The sequence below is a fragment of the Lepisma saccharinum genome, chromosome 1, assembly GCF_977018435.1.
Source record: "Lepisma saccharinum chromosome 1, izLepSacc3.1, whole genome shotgun sequence".
NCBI lineage: Eukaryota > Metazoa > Arthropoda > Insecta > Zygentoma > Lepismatidae > Lepisma > Lepisma saccharinum.
In genome coordinates, this window is record NC_139229.1 from 32,884,926 (window position 1) to 32,903,081 (window position 18,156).

An 18,156-nucleotide genomic window follows, 5' to 3' on the forward strand; every position below is an offset into this window, starting at 1 on the left:
TGCTAAGAATTTGACGTAATCATTTCTTTCAACTTCAAGTAAATATTACATTAATATCAGCATATAAATTGTCAGTTTCTGTACTGAATTTTACATTAAAATTAATACTGTTGTTGGTTTGCAAATTACAATATGTATTTGATGAGAAAATATTTCCTGATTAATTTGCCTTCCTCTAAGAAAAATAATTCTGATATGAAATAAAAGTCCACTGAGACGACATCTGTGATTACTGAACTCTTGTACATTACCTAATTGGAAAATTTGTGTTATTTACTTTGAACCATCAGTCCGTATGTTTTAGGTACAAATCTCAAAATTTGAAAAGGGAAGCTGATATGACTTTTCTCCTCAGCATTTTTTCAATTTGAACACTCGATATACAGACATATACATATTTCATTATTTAAGTTAAACTACGAACACACACACACACACATATAACTGTTTTACAAAACTGATTGGTACTCACTTTGTAATTCGCCCACAGTTCCATGCATTTTAGATGATAGGACGTTCCTCCGTTTTCCTTAATTTTTTCACATGGTTTCTTCCAGTTGCGAATCCCTATTTTCCTGAAACTTGATTCTGCATATCCTGAATCTGTGCCAAATTTACGGCATGGAAAACAAAAGCATGCGTCAAGTTCCACACTATATTCTAGCCACGGCGCAGATGCAAACCAGTATTTTTGAAATAATCGCTTTCGCTTTCCGAACGTAGAATTTGGATAGTTTTGCAAAAGTGGTTGCCTAGGATTATCTACCCCAAGATCAGTAATTATTTTCACATTAGTACATTCACTTGTTTTGCCTAACTTTGGAACGTCAGAACTTGGATAAACATCATATTCATTGTCGTCATGTTCCACATGTTTTGAGATAGTTTTAAAATATCCAGTTTTGATAAATTTATCCATTCAAAATGGAAATGCACAACAACGCTAGAACTCTTCCCACACACGAACAAATACACAGTGACCGTAGCAACCCGATAGCAGACCTTCCTCGCAAGCAAGAACACAAAGCTAATCTGTGGCTCTGAAGCTGAAGCAAGGAGCAATTTTAAATCTCAGAACAATGTCAGTACTGGAGAACTCTCTCCATATGTCGCTCGACCCCCTACTGTTGACCGCTGGCCTCGGCGGAGTCTTTGATTCCATCTGTAACGGAAGGGTCATTCGCAACAAAAGGCAAAAGGTTTTCACAAACTTAGGGTAGGGCAAGGGTAATAACCTCAAAGCATTTTATGCCTTTGGTTATAAACTGGTAAGCAACGAAAGGGTGGAATTTTGCTGTCCTACATTTGCTTCCGAAGATTTTCTTCGGAACAGTGTTTCCAACTCTGCTACAAATTTACCAGAAAATAATATGTAGTATTAATTTAGCATAATTTTTAATCGATCAAAATTTTGTTTGCGGGGGCCAGAGTTACAACTGCCGGGGCCAAAGCCCCCCCAGGCCCCCCCCTAACGACGTCCCTGAAGCTCCTTAACTAAAACAAAATGGAGGACAGGTCCCTGACGAGAAAATAAAATTGGTCTGTTAAAATGCTTTCATCAATTTAAAAAACATTCATTTCTTACTTATAAGAAGAACTAAAAACTACTATCTCTGAGATCTTATCCTTGCAGATTGAAAGCTGAGGCTGTAAAGGTGCAGTCAGCACATAGAAGGACAAACGCAGGACAACAAAAGTACACAAAGGATTATCCTGGCCGTGGATCCAGGCGCCAGAGTATTGTTGGCCTGCAAGAAGCAGTAACCGGGATATATACTATACTCTGTCCCGGGAATCTTTGGAGCGAGCGAACGAAACCAAGTCTCTGCGCAAGTAGTGGCACGAGATGTCTCGACCAGTGAGCACGTGCGAAGGGACGGGATTGCACGGAGGGGGAAGCGACTGCAGTTACCGGCCTTTGCTGCAGCGTGTACTGCTTCAGCTCTGCCCATTCGCTCTCTCCCCCTTCTCTGCCCTTGTGCGCGCCCTTCCTCCAGAGATTCCCGGGATAGAGTATACGTGGAAGTGAGATTTGACTTTCGGGTGCCTTACCCAAAGGTTACCCCTTACATCCCTATATGTCCGCTGTAGTAAACCTACACTCTGTCCCGGATAACTGTAGAGCAGGCAAACGAAATCAAGTCTGCGCGAGACAGCTCAACCAATGAACACGTGAAAAGAACGGAATTGCGTGGAGTGGGGGAAAGCGACTGCCTTCCCAGCAGCGTGTACTGCTTCGCTCTGGCCAATAGATTTCCTTCGCTTCTCTGACGCCATGCGCGACCTTGCTCCACAGTCACCTGGGACAGGGTATAGTTTCATTGAAGACGGTTGGACTACAGAATTCACTTCAACAGTACATATACGCAGTAACGACTTTCTCGGTGATGAGATTGTGTAATGCGGCAATTTGACCTTCTGCTGTCTAGCGTAGTCTGGACGTCCGACCATTCAGAGAACATCCACAAGGTCAACGAGGAAACTGGCAGAAGAGCAGTAAAGTCTAGTGACCTTCTTGCACACGTTCGAAGATAGGTTGCAAAACAGACAGACGTCAGCTATCAGCAGCATTTTAGCACCGCCGTTTGCGGACCCTAATGAACGCAAGATTGTTATTGGCAGTCTCCCATTTGGCAAATGTTTGTGGAGCGTTGCAAGCAGACAGTGCTGGCCGAAGCATACTCCAGGAACATGTCTCTTTACTAACGTAAGTGACGTAACTCGTTTCTGGCACCTACGAGGTGACTTGTGACGTCACTCTCTCTCCGAGCACATAAGGAGAGAGCACGGTTTGGGAAACTGAGTTTGAGACGGGACTTCGTGTAGTGGTAGGGTACCTTATAGGTATTGATTTTGGCTAATTTGCAAAAGATGGGGATGACTGATGATATAATGAAATTGATGAATGGACACTCACAACCATCCATGCCCAGGGCGGGATTAGAACCCAGGACCCCTGGCGTCGTAGCGCGATGTGCTAACCACTCCGCCAACGGGGGTGTGATTTGAGTTTGGATTGTTTTTTAAGTCCACTTTATACACAGTTTTGGGTGAGTCAGCACTTAAGACCATTTTGCACGCTTCTATGTATACGGAGAAATATCCCCTTATCTAGAATGCTGACTGAAAAAGTTAAAATAAGGGGAGTAAAAAGCCCCTTGGGAAAAATTAAAAGTGCAAGGTTGTAAAAAGAAAAGGGGCAGTAGCATTGCCTTGCTGAATTGGCTATGAAGGTAAAATTATCACATGTTCAAAACGTAAATACATATTTATACACTTTCCATTAATAAACGGTTCTTGAAAGTCTTGGTTTGTGTTTTGTTGCCGAGCAGAGCATTGAATGACGTGAATACAGGCCATTGTGTAATCGTCTTGTATTTTGTGGATGACGCCGACATTAGTACGATCCCTGATCTGGCTTGTGCTACGTTGCACAATGATGGTTCAATATGATTGGAGAATTTGCCATCCACGCCAACGAAAGGGTCAGCAAAGGTACGAACATTTACACAGCTCCATTTATCCGATCTTGGTGTCAGAGTGGTTAGCACAAGACACTAACGCTAAGACGTATCCCTTCACCAATTTGATCATATCATCACTCATCCTCATCTTCGCGATTAGCCAAAAGTGGCAGAGTAAAACAACTATATCAACCCATGTTAAAGGAACAAGACAATTTTTTTGAATGTCTAAACTTATGTTCACATTCACTACATGATACATATAAAGAAGCAAAGCATATATTTAGCATCCCCGATGGCGCAGTAGTAACGTCGTTGCCTTGTAATCAAGGGGCCCCGGGTTCTATATCCGGTGGAGGCACATAGTGGTCTGGAAACTGTAGGTCCAGTCCCGATTAGCCTATCTTTGCATAAAGTGGACTTAAAACACCAACTCAAAGCTTATATTTGAGAGCATACCACACACATTTCAGACGTTCAATTCAAAGGTGATGCTAGCCTCCTGTGTATGTGATACCCACGGCTTGGAGACTAACAGAGTAGAGAAACCGGCGCCCTGAGGAATGCAGCCTCTCGAAGACTGGTCCATACCTGCGGTCAACCACCTGAAGGTACGCGGTGTCCGTGGTAACGTCGACAAGTGAGGAATTAAGCGAAAGGGAAACGAGGGAATCAATATCTTTCCCTCGACCTTCAATATATCGCAAAGGGTGAGATGATACTCGAGCACAGTTTGCTTCAGGTGATGCTGCAAGATGACTCCAACGCTCGCAAATGGAATTTTCTGCTGAGTAGCGACTCAAACCAAACTACTTTTATGATCAAATATCCTGAAAGCCGAATGAATTTCAGCCTGGAAAAATCTTGCAGGTGTCTTGTCTGCCACAAGTATCTCGATACTCAGGTGCCATTGTGAAACAAGTGACTGTCACGCTGAGCGCTTCAGTAGAAGCAAATCCATTCAAAGTGCAATTAAGAGTACATCGGCGTCAAATACTTGAGAAATTTGGCATTTCATTACTTGTAATTCTTTGTAATTCAGTATCCAACTTATTATGAGAGGTTTGTTGAGAACTGGAATATTACATACAACAATCTGGTTTCAGTTTTGCATTTTTCGTATATTGCATAGATTTCTCTACCACTTTGACTGATCTGGATGATTAGATGGAATTGGTGAAAGGGAACAAACTCAAATTGGAAACCTCTGTGGAGAGCTCGACGTGTGTTTTGAAATGTAAGGACATACACTCCTTCTCAGTTAGTCTGGATAATCAACGCAATTGCGCATGCGCTAACTCGACGAGTCCACTGACAAAGTTTGAAGTGAGTGTTGAAGTGGAGCGCAGTTGAGACAACAGGTTCTACGCAAGTAAGCATGCCCTAGCTAGAAGAGTCCAAAGGCAAAACAGGGGTGAGGGTTTCAAATGGGTCGCAAATGGGTAAACCATCTTTGCTCCACTTCTTATTGGTTCGTTAGGCAAACCACAAATAAAAATCAAGAGATGATAAACAAACAAATATTAAGTTTAAAGTAAGTTGTGTATCTCACACCCTTACTTGGACCATTGTGACTTTTTCTTCTTTCACACATTGGGGTGTAAGGGGTACCTTCCACGTAGGCGCCCAAAAGTCAACCTCACTTCCACGTAGTGCACCCTGGACTAAAGACTAACGAGGCTCTGTCGACTGGCACTATGGCCAGTATAATTTTGTGTGTGTTGTCCTTGTGTGTGCTGAGTGCCCGTTTTCAGCCTCAGCTTTTAACAGAAGTCAGAACATTTTAACGTTTTTAGTTAGGCAACGTTAGAGTTGTTATTTGTAATGATAAGGGGCTGGCCCCCGTATAAAATGACGGGAGCAAAATAGCCTAAGTGCTGACGCTCCCAAAATTTTAAATTCAATTCAAAAAAAATTCTTTCACACATTAAGAAAGAAGCTACGTTACCAGAAATAGTGTTAAAGAGGTCTAAGGCCATTCTGAAGGACATTACGTCTTGTGTTTGAGGATTGGCACAAATGTTGTCACAAGAGCATTGAAGAGGGTGGGGATTACTTTGAAAAATATCATGTCAATATTGAAACAGAATAATGAATAGTTGCAGAAAAAAAAATCAGTCTCAGTCCTTGTTCAACATCCCTCGTACATATAAACAAAATACAGATGGTTTACTTTCGCGCATGTTTCTACCCACTTCCCCTCTCGCAATTTGGATTCGTTCACTATAGCTAGGCTTGTCTTCTGCGATAGAAAAGTATTTTCAAGTGGTGTAAAGATGTTTGATACAATTATTATTTCGCCTCTGAATAAAAATGTACCCGGGTATATCAGAAAATTTGGTGGAGGGCGTGTGTGTGTCAATGTTTATATTAATCACCCAGATATAGGATGGTATGGCAAATGTTGTGCAGTGTCATTCTCTTAACAAAACAGCTCCAACCCGTTTCGATTGTGGACCTAGAAATTTAAGCAGAAGGAGGGGGTTTGACTTCATGAAACCCAGACCAGCAGTTTGAGAGAATTTTGCATAAGGACCGACTCCGTGATCAGCCGCACTAACAGCACATAGAAGACGTTAAACTCCAAGTGCTTGAAGGGAATTCTGGGATTTCCAAACAATGCCCTCTCGCCTTCCTCCCATACTCGTGAAGGCAAGAAATTATGGCTCTCTCGTACTCCGTTCACTCCAGACGCACATCCTTCCTTTGTTCCCGCACAGAATTGCAAATGGCGGGAGTTGGTCGTTATAACAACTGGCGCTGCTGCTTGCCTCCGTCCCGCACCGTACCAAACTTGGCTGCTGGAAAGAAAAGCACGCTCCGGTAAACAAAACACAATCGCTCAGTGCGTTTATGATCGTAGTAAAAACCTCCAGTGCTGACCTCCTACTTCCCAGCATACAAGGCTGCGTAGGTGCGCCGCAGTGTTGCCAACTGCGAAAGTTATTCTGATTCTCTTGCTTATACCCTACAATATACCCTACAAAGTATTAAAGTTTCTTGGCCTCCTTAGTAGCTTTAATAGTAATGCTGTAGCCTCATTGAAAAGACGTGGCTGTACTTATCCCTGGAAGAACACAACCCTTCTTTATCATGTGTGCCCCGCCCCATCCATTCTTTATCAAACCTATGCTGACAATTGATTTCGAATATGATTCAACCACAGGAGACACATCTATTTCTTTATTATCACTCAATTTTTAATACGGCAACATTACTGCACTTGAAACCTCAATGGTCTCTTAGTAGCAGGAAATTTTCACGGACCCAAAGCTCCCATTGGTGTTCCTTTGGCCTCCGTGACGAAGTGGTTAGCACGGTACGTCGTTAGTGTAGCCGGGTTCGAATCCAGGCATGGTATTTCCTTGTGAGTCCTTTATCAATTTCATTGTATCATCACTCATCCCCATCGTCGTGATTAGCCAAAAGTGGCACAAAAGCAATGCTAAATAACAAAAATAAAATCAACACATTGGTGTTCCACATGCAGACGTCAATACTTTTTTTAGACAAGGGACTCATTCAGTTAGCACATGGCGGATACCCACTTTAAAATGGATATGCTGGGACACGGATACCGAGAACTATATCCAAATACATTTTTATCCGGAATTGACAAGATGATGAGAATATATGACCTTATTACTGATTCAATGGCGCAGTGGAAGCGTCGTGGTCTTGTATCCAAAGGATCGAGACTAGGTGGAGGTGCATAGTGGTTCGAATACCATTTTAAGCTGAAGGTCCAATTCCGATCAGGCATTTTGTGCATAAAGTTGACTTAAAAATAAAGTCAATGATTAAATACGCCACAGCAACTCTACCTGTCCTTTCCTCATAAGTTCTGTGCAACCAACTACAGGTTTAGTCAAGATAAGCCCCGTGACAAAACTGGAGATTCCTCACAATAATCCAATGGTAACAGTTTTCTTGCCAGGAACAATGAGCACTGTAATAGGTGCTTTTGCACTCAGGTTGTCTGCAATATTCTCCTAATTGGGGTGCACATGTCCCTTAGCGAAAACAAAACTAATTGGACTCTTTGGGGAAGAAAAAAATATTATGATTAGGAGTCGTTGATCAAGAATACGGTAAACGCCGAAACATAGTAATTACTACAGCAATGATAAATTGTGTTCTTAGCACAGAAGACAAACCCACAGAAAATTATGCTGGCTGTGGGTCTATCTTGGCCACATTTGACTTAAGGACTAGGATCCCAGAGTATACTACGTCGACGAGATTGAAGGGACACTTAGAAATGGCCTCTCAAAGTTTACCTGCGAAGGTATTCAGGAGGAGTAGATCTATGTGAGGTAAAAACATCATATAATACCTTGAGGACAATTTAACTACGGACTCTAAATCAGTAGGCAGTGTAGCATGAATGACATATCCTTGTCAGTAACAACACCTTGACAAGAAGTCGCGTGAAGAGGGTTTCAAGCAGAAATGGAAATATAATCGAAAAATCATCTTGTGAAATGTCTGCAAAAAGTTACTAAAGGAGATGGATTAGGAGAAAGGTGTGTGTTTCTAGTTAGGGTAGAATTTCAAGATATCTAGCATTCAATGAACACGAGCTTACTATCCACATAGACAAAAGCGTCTGCATTAGCTAAAGCGGACCGAAGCTCTTTATAAACTATTTACACTCTTAAGGAGTTAAGCCGCTGGCTTACTTCTGCACGAGAACATGGTACATCGAGGGAAGCTAAGGAGAGTGGAGCAGGAGGAAGAAAACAGGCCGTGCGGACAGCGCTGGCCAAGGGAAATCAGGCCAAACATTTAACCCGGAAAATTCGGTAATCCGTACAACCCCTTCGTAGGCTATTACTTGGATTAGGGAGGTAGGTAGTTCAGGGTACTCCAGAGCAACGCCAACAAAATTAACCAGGAAAATAGGACGAAAAGGGACTTTTTGCTTAATGTGGCGCCCGAACATGGACTCTCTTTTCTCTTCTGTGGCGCCCGAACAGGGACTTCGATGAATTCTTCAGGGTATGTATCCCAGCACAGTCAGTCGCATACAGAGCGCCATATGATGTTGATTTGCATAAATTAAGAATGGAATTTAGGCCCCATTTCTCTTCTCTCCAGCGGCGCAGTGTAAAAAGGGGGTTTTAATAAACGCTGTTCCTCGTGATGTCATACGAACGCAAACTTCATGTAGACTGAGGCGGCGAGCGCCATATGTGCCGGAACTTATGCAACCTGCAAGTGCACCGCACAAAGGGCTCCCTGCTAGTTTGGCCTGGGAATGTGCGGTTTGGGATATGTGCACATTTAAGGGAGAATATACACCACTTTCATTCCTGTACAGTCTTGTAGGGCGTGTTGTGGCTGCAATTCTTGGAATACAAGGTGTAGTAATTTTGAGGGAGTGATCAACACAACAATCTCGGTGTTCTTGCTTACTTATTAGGATACGCAAGAATTTGAATGTAATGCGATGATTTGTGATTTTGAGAATGTAACATGCATATTTTACATGTTTGTTTCACTTGCACATATTAGGAAGGGTGCACATGGTCAATTTCCTAGAGGTGGAAGAAGACCAAAGCTTAAGATATAGGTAAAACGTGCTGAAACAATTTCATATGGATGATACAAGAAGAAAATAATTAATTCCAAGACGTTGGAACTCATTATGGTGTTTTCGTTAAAGAAACTATAACAGTTTGCCATCGACTGATAACTAGCAGAATTCACTACAAAATGCGAAGACGCTGGTTCCAAATTCATGGACACGACTTGTGTTTCATCTTCTATTCGTCTACAATTGTATATATTATTCGTAATTTTACGAGTCTCCTTGAGGGTCTCCTGGTAAGGCCATCGCGTTGTATGCAAGGGGCTCTGAGCTCAATCTCGATTGAGGCATATTGCATAGTGCTTCGGATCCCACTTTAAACTGTAGGTCTAGTCCCGATTTGCCTATCTGTGCATAAAGTGGACGCAAAAAAAACCTTGACAAACTTTTCTCATCCTACGTCCATTCTCTGCTTCGATAGGGCAATGGCGAAACTGAAGATGAATGATGATGAAATGAAGTTGATGTTCACAATGCCCAGACCGAAACTAGAACCGGAAACATTTGGTCACGAGATAGAGAGACGATCTTCCAGTCTCGTGATCGAGATTGACTTAGAAAGTACAAAAGCCAAACCGATATGGTTTTTAGATTGATCCTCAATATGCAAAACACATAAATAAATAAAATAAAAACTTACAGGTGGCAACCCTGTAGTGTCTACGTTTCGCGCGCTTTGAGCCACCACGGCATTCTTTTCCCAGTCATCGTTTTATGATTACGACGACTACCGTCATGCATTGCGGATTTTATGTCGTTCCGGTTCCATTGATTTCCGTAATGTGTGTAAGCGAGACGCTCTGTTCTCAACCCTTCTCCTCCCACTCCTCTCGTAGTTCTCCTGCAACACAAACAGAGGCCGGGTTCGCGTAGTAGTGTGGGGGGTGTAATGACTTGCCGCTTGCATCGTAACTCCGACGTCGCCTGCCAATCGGCGCTGAGGAAAGAAAATATATCTTCGGAGTCTGCATTTGTGATAAGATTTCGCAGAAAAGTCGTAAACTTTATTTTGAAACTGATTTCTTCTTCTCCCTTTTTCCAACTGACAGACTTCAACTTTCCGTAGTACGTGGAGAAAAGGAGAAGGGAGAGCAGAAAAGATGGTCGGACGATGCGCAGTAAAACATGCGCTTTATTGCCACAGTTTAGCAGATACGTTTCCAAATCCTCCGCGAGTTGTTGATGCGTCCATCACGCACTCCAGCCAAATGCGTCTGGAGCTCAATGTACTGGCACACACGGTCTTCCATAAATACTGACGCAGAGATTTTGACAGGAAAGTCTTCCCTTGGGGTAAACAAGACGAACAGTAAAAGGAAAACAGAATATTTCGCCGTATTTGGGAACTTCGATGAGTTTCGGTCTTAAAAAAGGGTTTTCACGCACAAATCTTTAAGAGATGTTCCAATCTCCAAATATAAATGTATGAATCCTTGTTTCAGAAAGATTGGAAACAAGGGTGTCCGAAAAAAAGAGTGCTGTGTAAACTAATGGATGCTGTTTGAACTGTACAGGATCAACGAAATTAGTAATAAGTTGTGTGCCATACAGCGTATATTGATACACTTGAATTGTATCTCCTGCAAATATTCTGTATAAAGAAACAAATTTGAATTGTATCTCCTGCAAAAATATGCTGTATAAAGAAACAAACTGCCGTAGTACTAATTGAAGCGAGTGTACAGTGGGATGCACAGGTATTGGTCGGCAATTTTTCTATTACTACTTTCATTAATTTTTCTCTTACATTCTACGTATTTTTAAGAAACAATCTTTTAAACGTGCTGGTGCAAAGTTGTGAGCAACGCATTTGGTATCTTTCAATTCATGAAGCTCTCATTGCTTAAACGGTGAGAATAAAAGTGGTAATGGACAATTTGTTTGGTAATACTTATGCACCCCACACTAAGTTTATTTATGGAATTTTATACAAGTGGCAAGTTTTCTTATTTATAGGATTTCAAAGAGAACAGTCGTTTGGATAACACAAGAAAACGCACTTTTGTTTGTTCTAACGCCGATAAAAGTCAGTCATACTCGAAAAAAATGGGTTGCCAAAAATTAAGGCAGAACTGAATAAGCTAAAATTTGGCGTTAACTCGCTCTTATGTAGATCCACTAGTCAACTTTTAATTGGGGTCCAAACTCGAGTATCCATAATTATAAATCAGACAGTAACAATAATCTTGGCAAGCGCGTAACTGACCACAAATAACCACCTCTGAATCCATACCTCAGCAGACTGACGCTAGTTCAAGATGAATCAGAACAGATACCAATTTAAATATTTAACCATCTACCAAATGCAGTAGAAGCAGAAAAGAGTATGACAAGGTTCAAAAACAAATTGAATAAATTATTATTAAATCAGAAATGTACAAGTAATAATGTAACTGAACACAATAGAAAAATTGTATTTAATTATATTGTTTGTCTTGTAATGAAAAAAGTTAATATGTTTTTGAATAAAAATTCAAATCAAAGGTACTAAAAGTTTTTGAAATGAGAAATCAAATAGGCGGCATAAAGGATGAAAGGTAGTGGTTTAAATTTGGTCCACTTTAAATTTTTAAGAAGGAAACAGAAGGGACGGTGAACCTGAAGTTATTATTTCAGTTTCCTTTGTGAGTTCCACACTTATCAATTTATATTAACTTTACAATTGATTATTAGATATTTTAATAAATTTCGCATAGTAAATAATGTTCTCATGTCTGTTAAAATGTTACTATATTGTAAACAAAAACAAACTCATTTCTATTTCACAGGAAATTAGATTTTACTTCCTGTAGCGATGAATCGCACCCTCCGTAGACAATGGTGAGGAGCCAAAATGCCATTAATGCAGGGTTGTGTTGTACTCACTGGGATTCTACAGGATTGGGCACGAAAAACCGTCCCATATCACTTGGTCTGAAACAAAACTGTTCCCTAAATTAATGTGCTTCCAAAACAAGAACAGGCGCAGATACGGCGGCAGAGGTGACGTGTCGTGGCCAGATGGGGAGAGGAGTGGAATGGGCGAATGTTGAAGAATTAATAGTTTCAGAATGTCTGACAAGATGACGCCCAAACCCTGTACAATGTACACAAAGCAGAAAGTCATAAATAAAACAAGGGTAAGCAAATTTTACCAAACAAGGCATTTTAATAGGCATTAACCATCAATAAAGTACATTGGCTGCGAATATCGATTTGTTGGTATCGAAGTTCTATATCGTTTGAATATCGATATCGACAATAACTAAATATCATTCGGTGCGATGATTGAATTGCCTTCTCAAACTGTCACCCCTTATACCCCAACAGTGCTGCTGCATTCATGTACACTCACGGAGACTTCTGGGTTGTAATGATTGCATTGACTTTCTGCTGAAGAAAAATAAAAAGAGGCAAATAGGCAAGAATCAGCTGACAGATTAGTCTCCAAGGGAGCATACGAAGATCGAATGTCATACAGACAGCCGGTCTCCGTGGTGGAGTGGTTAGCACAGCGAGCTACGACGCCAGGGGTTCTGGGTTAGAATCCCTGGCTTTGCATGGGCGTTATTTGTGAGTGTCGCTCCATCAATTTCATCACATCATCACTCATCCCCATCTTCGCGATTAGCCAAAAATGGAAGAAAAGTGAGGTAAAATAAACCCAATCCAGCTCTGACTTATACTCTGTCCCCGAAATTTGAGGAGGAAGGACGCACATAGCGGCAGAGAAGGGGAGGAAAGCGAGTGGGCAGAGCGAAGCAGTACACGCTGCTCGAAGGCTTGTAACTGCAGTCGTCGTCCCCCCTCCCGTCGTTTAGCGTCGCTACTTGCGCAGACTTGTTTTCGTTCGCTTTCTTCAGAGATACGAGGGATAGGGTATAGTTGGGAACATTGTCATAACTGAACACAATTACGCACTCACCTGCTAAAGCGGAGGGGTGAAGGCAAGCAGGCAGGCCGTAATTACACAACCTCAAATAGGCAAAAATATTCGTAACTCTCACGCCGATTGAAGCGCTTGCTCACTTCCTACTTGGCAAGGCTCCCAGAAAGACTATTATATGCGACCAACCGAACAGATGCAGAGTCACCCAGGGGTTACAGAGAACATGTAATGACCATGCTCCAAGTAGCTGAAAAAGGAAGAAGAAGAGGAAAAGGAAAACATCGTAAGTGCAAGTGAGAAAAGGACACCGCAGACCAGAATGGTCGGTTGAGTACGTAGGGAAATTCGCACAAGGTTGTTACAAAATGAATCGGTACATTTATGTCCCTACTTCCACTAGCAACATTGTTACACAGTGTCACGCAAGAGGATTATATTTGCAGAAGAGCGAAGGATTTGCGAACCATGCACGCGAACCGAGCGCGCTTTCAACGAATCGGCAAACTTCTAACGTCGCGCGAGAAAACTGTTGTACATTTAAAACAATTTGCATTTATCTGTACCTTACGGTTTTATGGTGCGTGACGACGGAACTCAAGTCGCGAAACGTTTTAATTCGACCGCGGTGACGTGTAATCGCATCTCACCTTAACAAAGCGCAACCGCAAGGGGCGAGTCGAAGCTGTGCTTACCACTATTCGGGTGCTCTTGAGGGCGCCCTTTCATCAATTCCATCTAGTCATCCTCTTCGTCGCGATTAGGCAAAACTCAAGAAAAGCGACGAGTAATATCAAAATTACAAATCCAGTACTCAGTGAAGAGTTTGCCAAGACCTTATCTTAGCCTGCGTCAGGCCCGTACCCGGAGGAGGGGCCATGGGGGTCATGCTTCCCCCCTTGAGTCATGAAACTTTTAAATGTGAACCTGTAAAAAGCTACGAAAATAACCGACGATTTTTCGAACTTGTAAAAATTTCAATTTTGTTCTTGCATAAATGAATGTTTGTTGTGTAGAGAGGCAGTATCCAGAAGTCTGCAGTCTGCGATTTGGGTAATTTAGTTTTATAACCATTAATGCAAAGCTACCACCAGTGCCAGCAATTGGAGGGGCATGGTGGGGGACAGTTCCTCACCCTATTTCCACTGTTGCTCCTGCACTGTGGCCTCTTAATGCTGAGCCTTGTTTATCCAGACCCTGTGGAGGCACATAGTGGTTCGGATCCCACTTTAAACTGTAGGTCCAGTCGCAATTAGTCCATCTGTGAATAAAAGTGGACCTTAAACAAAAACTCAAACTTGTCTACTAAGAGAAAGTAAATTGTTCTCCCCCCTCTTCCCAATTTTGGAACCCAATCGCTGCTACTGGCTACCAGGTGAAAATGCGTATAATTTAATTTATAAATATATTATTTGCTAAACATAGAATTATCGTGGCTGTTCAATGGTTCTGGTGAAAGAAAATAAACGAAATTTAAAAACACTTTTAATTTGTGAAACTCAGAACTATCAGAATTATTCTGACCAGGATTGGCGAATGGTGCTAAAGCTGCGGAAGGGGAGGGGAACAAGGACAGTTATTTTCTCTTGGTAGACAAGCATTAAGAGGCCATAGTACGGAGGGAAAAATGACAGTAATAAAGTTTCTCTTTCTTTGGCCACAAGCAAGCAGGTGTAATTATAATAGTGTTTTTGTAATTTTAAAAAAATAATGTTGGAAAGACTTTATGGTCACCCTGTACCTTGTACTGAACCAGATACATTTAAGAGTGAAAGCAATAATACCTACAATATTCTCAGTACAGCTCTCAATGATTCGAACTTTTCGGTGTGTTGACCATCATTCGTGGTGCACACTGAATTCGATACCATGTGCACTGGCGTACGCAGAGGGGGTCCTGATAGGGCTACAGCCCCCTCAGATATTTTGAGAATGTCAACATTTTCAAATTAAAGCGGAGAACTCGTGGAAAAACCAAAGTGGTAAATTCTAACCGGTCCAGGAACCTTTTTCCGGTTCAATTAAAATCCGGTACAAGGACGGTATTAAAATGAAACAATACGCCAATTGGGCCAAATTACAATTGTGCGAGTGAAAAGGTTCCGATGCTGTTGCGGAACCCATTAGAACTAATGGGCTCCTGGCCCGTTAGAACCCTGCTTGAACGGAAAGAAGTATCTTTCGCTTAAGAGTGTCTCGTTCTCGGTCTCGTCTCTAATGTGGTCTCGACAACAGTCTCGATTTCAAAATGGGGACATCAGTTTCCAACCTGTTCCATATAAGCACCGGAATAAACCGACAGGTAAACAAACGCCAATGCATCTTCGTGTGAAAACCTCCAAACAATCCAAGTTTCCATGGGAACGAGGACTTTTGGGAGTATCCGAGCCGAGAGTAACGTGACTCATTTTTTAAAAACAAATGCATAACGACTCTTCGTATTTACAGTTGACATTCGCTAGGCGGGATGGGGGACGAAGTATCTCATTAGAGAATCTGAAAATTGTGCTAGATGTTTGACTGCCGTGTTGTCTGCCTCTCCCCTCCATTTCCTCACTGTGATTGTAAAGTTTCTGTCATTATATGTATGAAGCATTGGGGTTCGTTTTCGCTTTTAAACCTCCACATGCGTATATGGTTACGCATAAAAAGGGCGTGAATATATCCTGCTAATTTGTTAGCACTATTCAGACATGTTCTCCTTTTGTTTGAGTTTCACTTGAAACTTGATAAAACACTAAAATGCGGACCAATACAATAATACGCTATGAACGTAAAGTTTCCACCCTCTAACAGGATAATAAATTATTGTGAATCTGTCTGAATAAGGTCCACTTTTATGCACAGATAGGCTAATCAGGCCAGGGACTACAGTTTAAAGGAGGATCCGAACTCTGTCGTAATTACCGCATTTACCGACATTTTTGAGAAATCTCTTTATGACTGAATTTATAATTAATGTACAGTATTCCGAATATAAAGTAATATATAGATCTACTTTCAACAAATAACTTACCTACTCTAACTAGGAAAAAATGCATTTCAAACTTCGCCACAAACCGCAAGGAAATTGTGTAACTCAGAACAGAGAAAATTTCGAGAAATGAATGTAATCAAAAACTGAGTATCGGCGTACAAGACGCAACCTGTATTTTAGACCTGTTTTTATAGGAAAACATTGCCTCTTATACGCCGGCCAATACGGCATAAACTGTATGGGGATTATTACATGATATGAGCGGTTGTGCTATTGGCCTTGGGGAAGATTGGTACCAATAGGCTACGTGGGACTCCACTGGGCATCGAACCGAGGATCCCCTTGATTACAAAGCGACGACGTTACCATTGGGGGAGGGGCTGGATATGAGTGTTATAAGTATGGAATTAGCTGTTTGTGCGATGAAGATGAATACACCTCCCCCCAACCCACACACACAGAGTGGGGCTTCATCTGAACCGGAGTATACAAGCATTTCTTTGGCAAGAGGTGCAGGTATGAACCAGTTCCTAAATGAAGCCAAAGGATCAATATTTAGGGGAAATTCTAGTCAGATAGCTTTTAATTAAGCGACAGACCAGGAAGGGGGAGGGGGGGCACTAGGAAGTTGCAAGGCAATTTAAGCATTGATTGGCAATTGTCCTTGGAAAACATTTTGTGTGCGTCAATAAAATGTTTATATTGGAAGCTACATTGTTTCCGCTTCTATATTTTCTCCAGGATGAAAGTTATACTACCCCGAGGCGTCCTCCTGCTTCCGCCTTGTTGCAAGGGAGAAGATACTGACGCAATACTTATAAGAAAGCCCAACATCTTATCAATTATAATTGACGACTTCGGGCAACCTAAGGAGTTACGTAACTAAAAAAAGATGTATACAAAAATAAAATTCCCTCCATCAACTTGTCAGTGGCAACGCAACATTCTCAGTTAACGTATTGTTCCTGTATTGGCTAATTTGTGCCTTGTTAAACTTACAACAATAATATATATTCTGTTCTGTCTTTCTCTGGAGCAAGTACTGACGTGAGATGGCTCCAGCAATGACCACGTGAGAGGAACGGGATTGCGTGGAGGGGGAAAGTCGACTGCAATTTCCAGCCCTCGTAGCAGCGTGTACTGCTTCGCTCTGCCTACTCGATTTCCCCAACCCCCCTTGTCTTCTGCTATGTGCATCCTTGTGATACGTTCTAAGCACAATTACTTCACGCGTCGTATTATTTTACTATTAATATTAACTTAATAATACTCAGCGGTGAACGAGGAGACTCGGTGAAGTACACAGACTCCTCTCAGGTACAGGGATAGTGTTAGGCAAAGACAATATTCACAGCACAGAGAAATAAAACCACATTACTGCCGTATGTATAAACTGAAAAGTTGTATTCTTTATTTATTGCAATTACAATGCAACTATACTTGAGACGAAGGCGAGGATTTCGCTTTGTCGATGAATTGACTCAATTAAAACGCATAAAACTCAATGCGTGGCTATCGGCAAGCCTATGGTCACATAGACCTAGCTTGCGCCCCGAACTACCACACCAAGAGATATGCAATGATAACTGAGCCAATATTTGCTCTTTAGACTTTTATTTCCAAATTAATCTTTAGGCTAACTTTATTATTTGACGTAGAATGGTTGCAGTATTGTGCATATCATCAATGCATGGCTATCGGCGTACCTATGTTCACATAGGCCTAGCTTGCGCCCCGAACTACCATACCAAGATGTATGCACAACACCGAGGAGTTCTTTTTAAGTTTAAAAGCTTCGTCGATCCGTGGCGAAAAAGTGTGATGATTCTTACGCGACATCCTCGCTTTTATACTATTTTCGAGAACACAGATTAAAGTACAGATGAATCATTCACTATCTACAAAAGGATACTATCAACAAAACTGACATCTATACATCTTTAGAAATACAAATTCGTATAGTGCACTCTTGCAAACAAAGATACATTAAATTACCTATAATGTAGCATAAAATACAATAAACGATAAACAAAAGATATATATATATTACAAACAAGGTGCATTATTACATATAATAACAAAGAAATTACGCTTTCTTTTACAAAAATAAATACATTAGTGACACATTTTCTACTGGTGACGTCACATAAAAATATGGATCATATCACTTGCTCCAGAGATAGTTGGGGCAGAGTATAGTTTCAATCAAGCAAAAGTTGAAATTAAACTTTCTTCTGTGACCAGCCGTAACAGGGTC

General features: G+C 41.4%; 1 protein-coding gene across 1 annotated transcript in view; it reads right to left on the minus strand.

The window, feature by feature from the left end:
• Window positions 1–18,156, minus strand: part of LOC145994371 (uncharacterized) — a 947,129-nt gene that overhangs the window by 665,218 nt on the left and 263,755 nt on the right. The window lies entirely within an intron of this gene.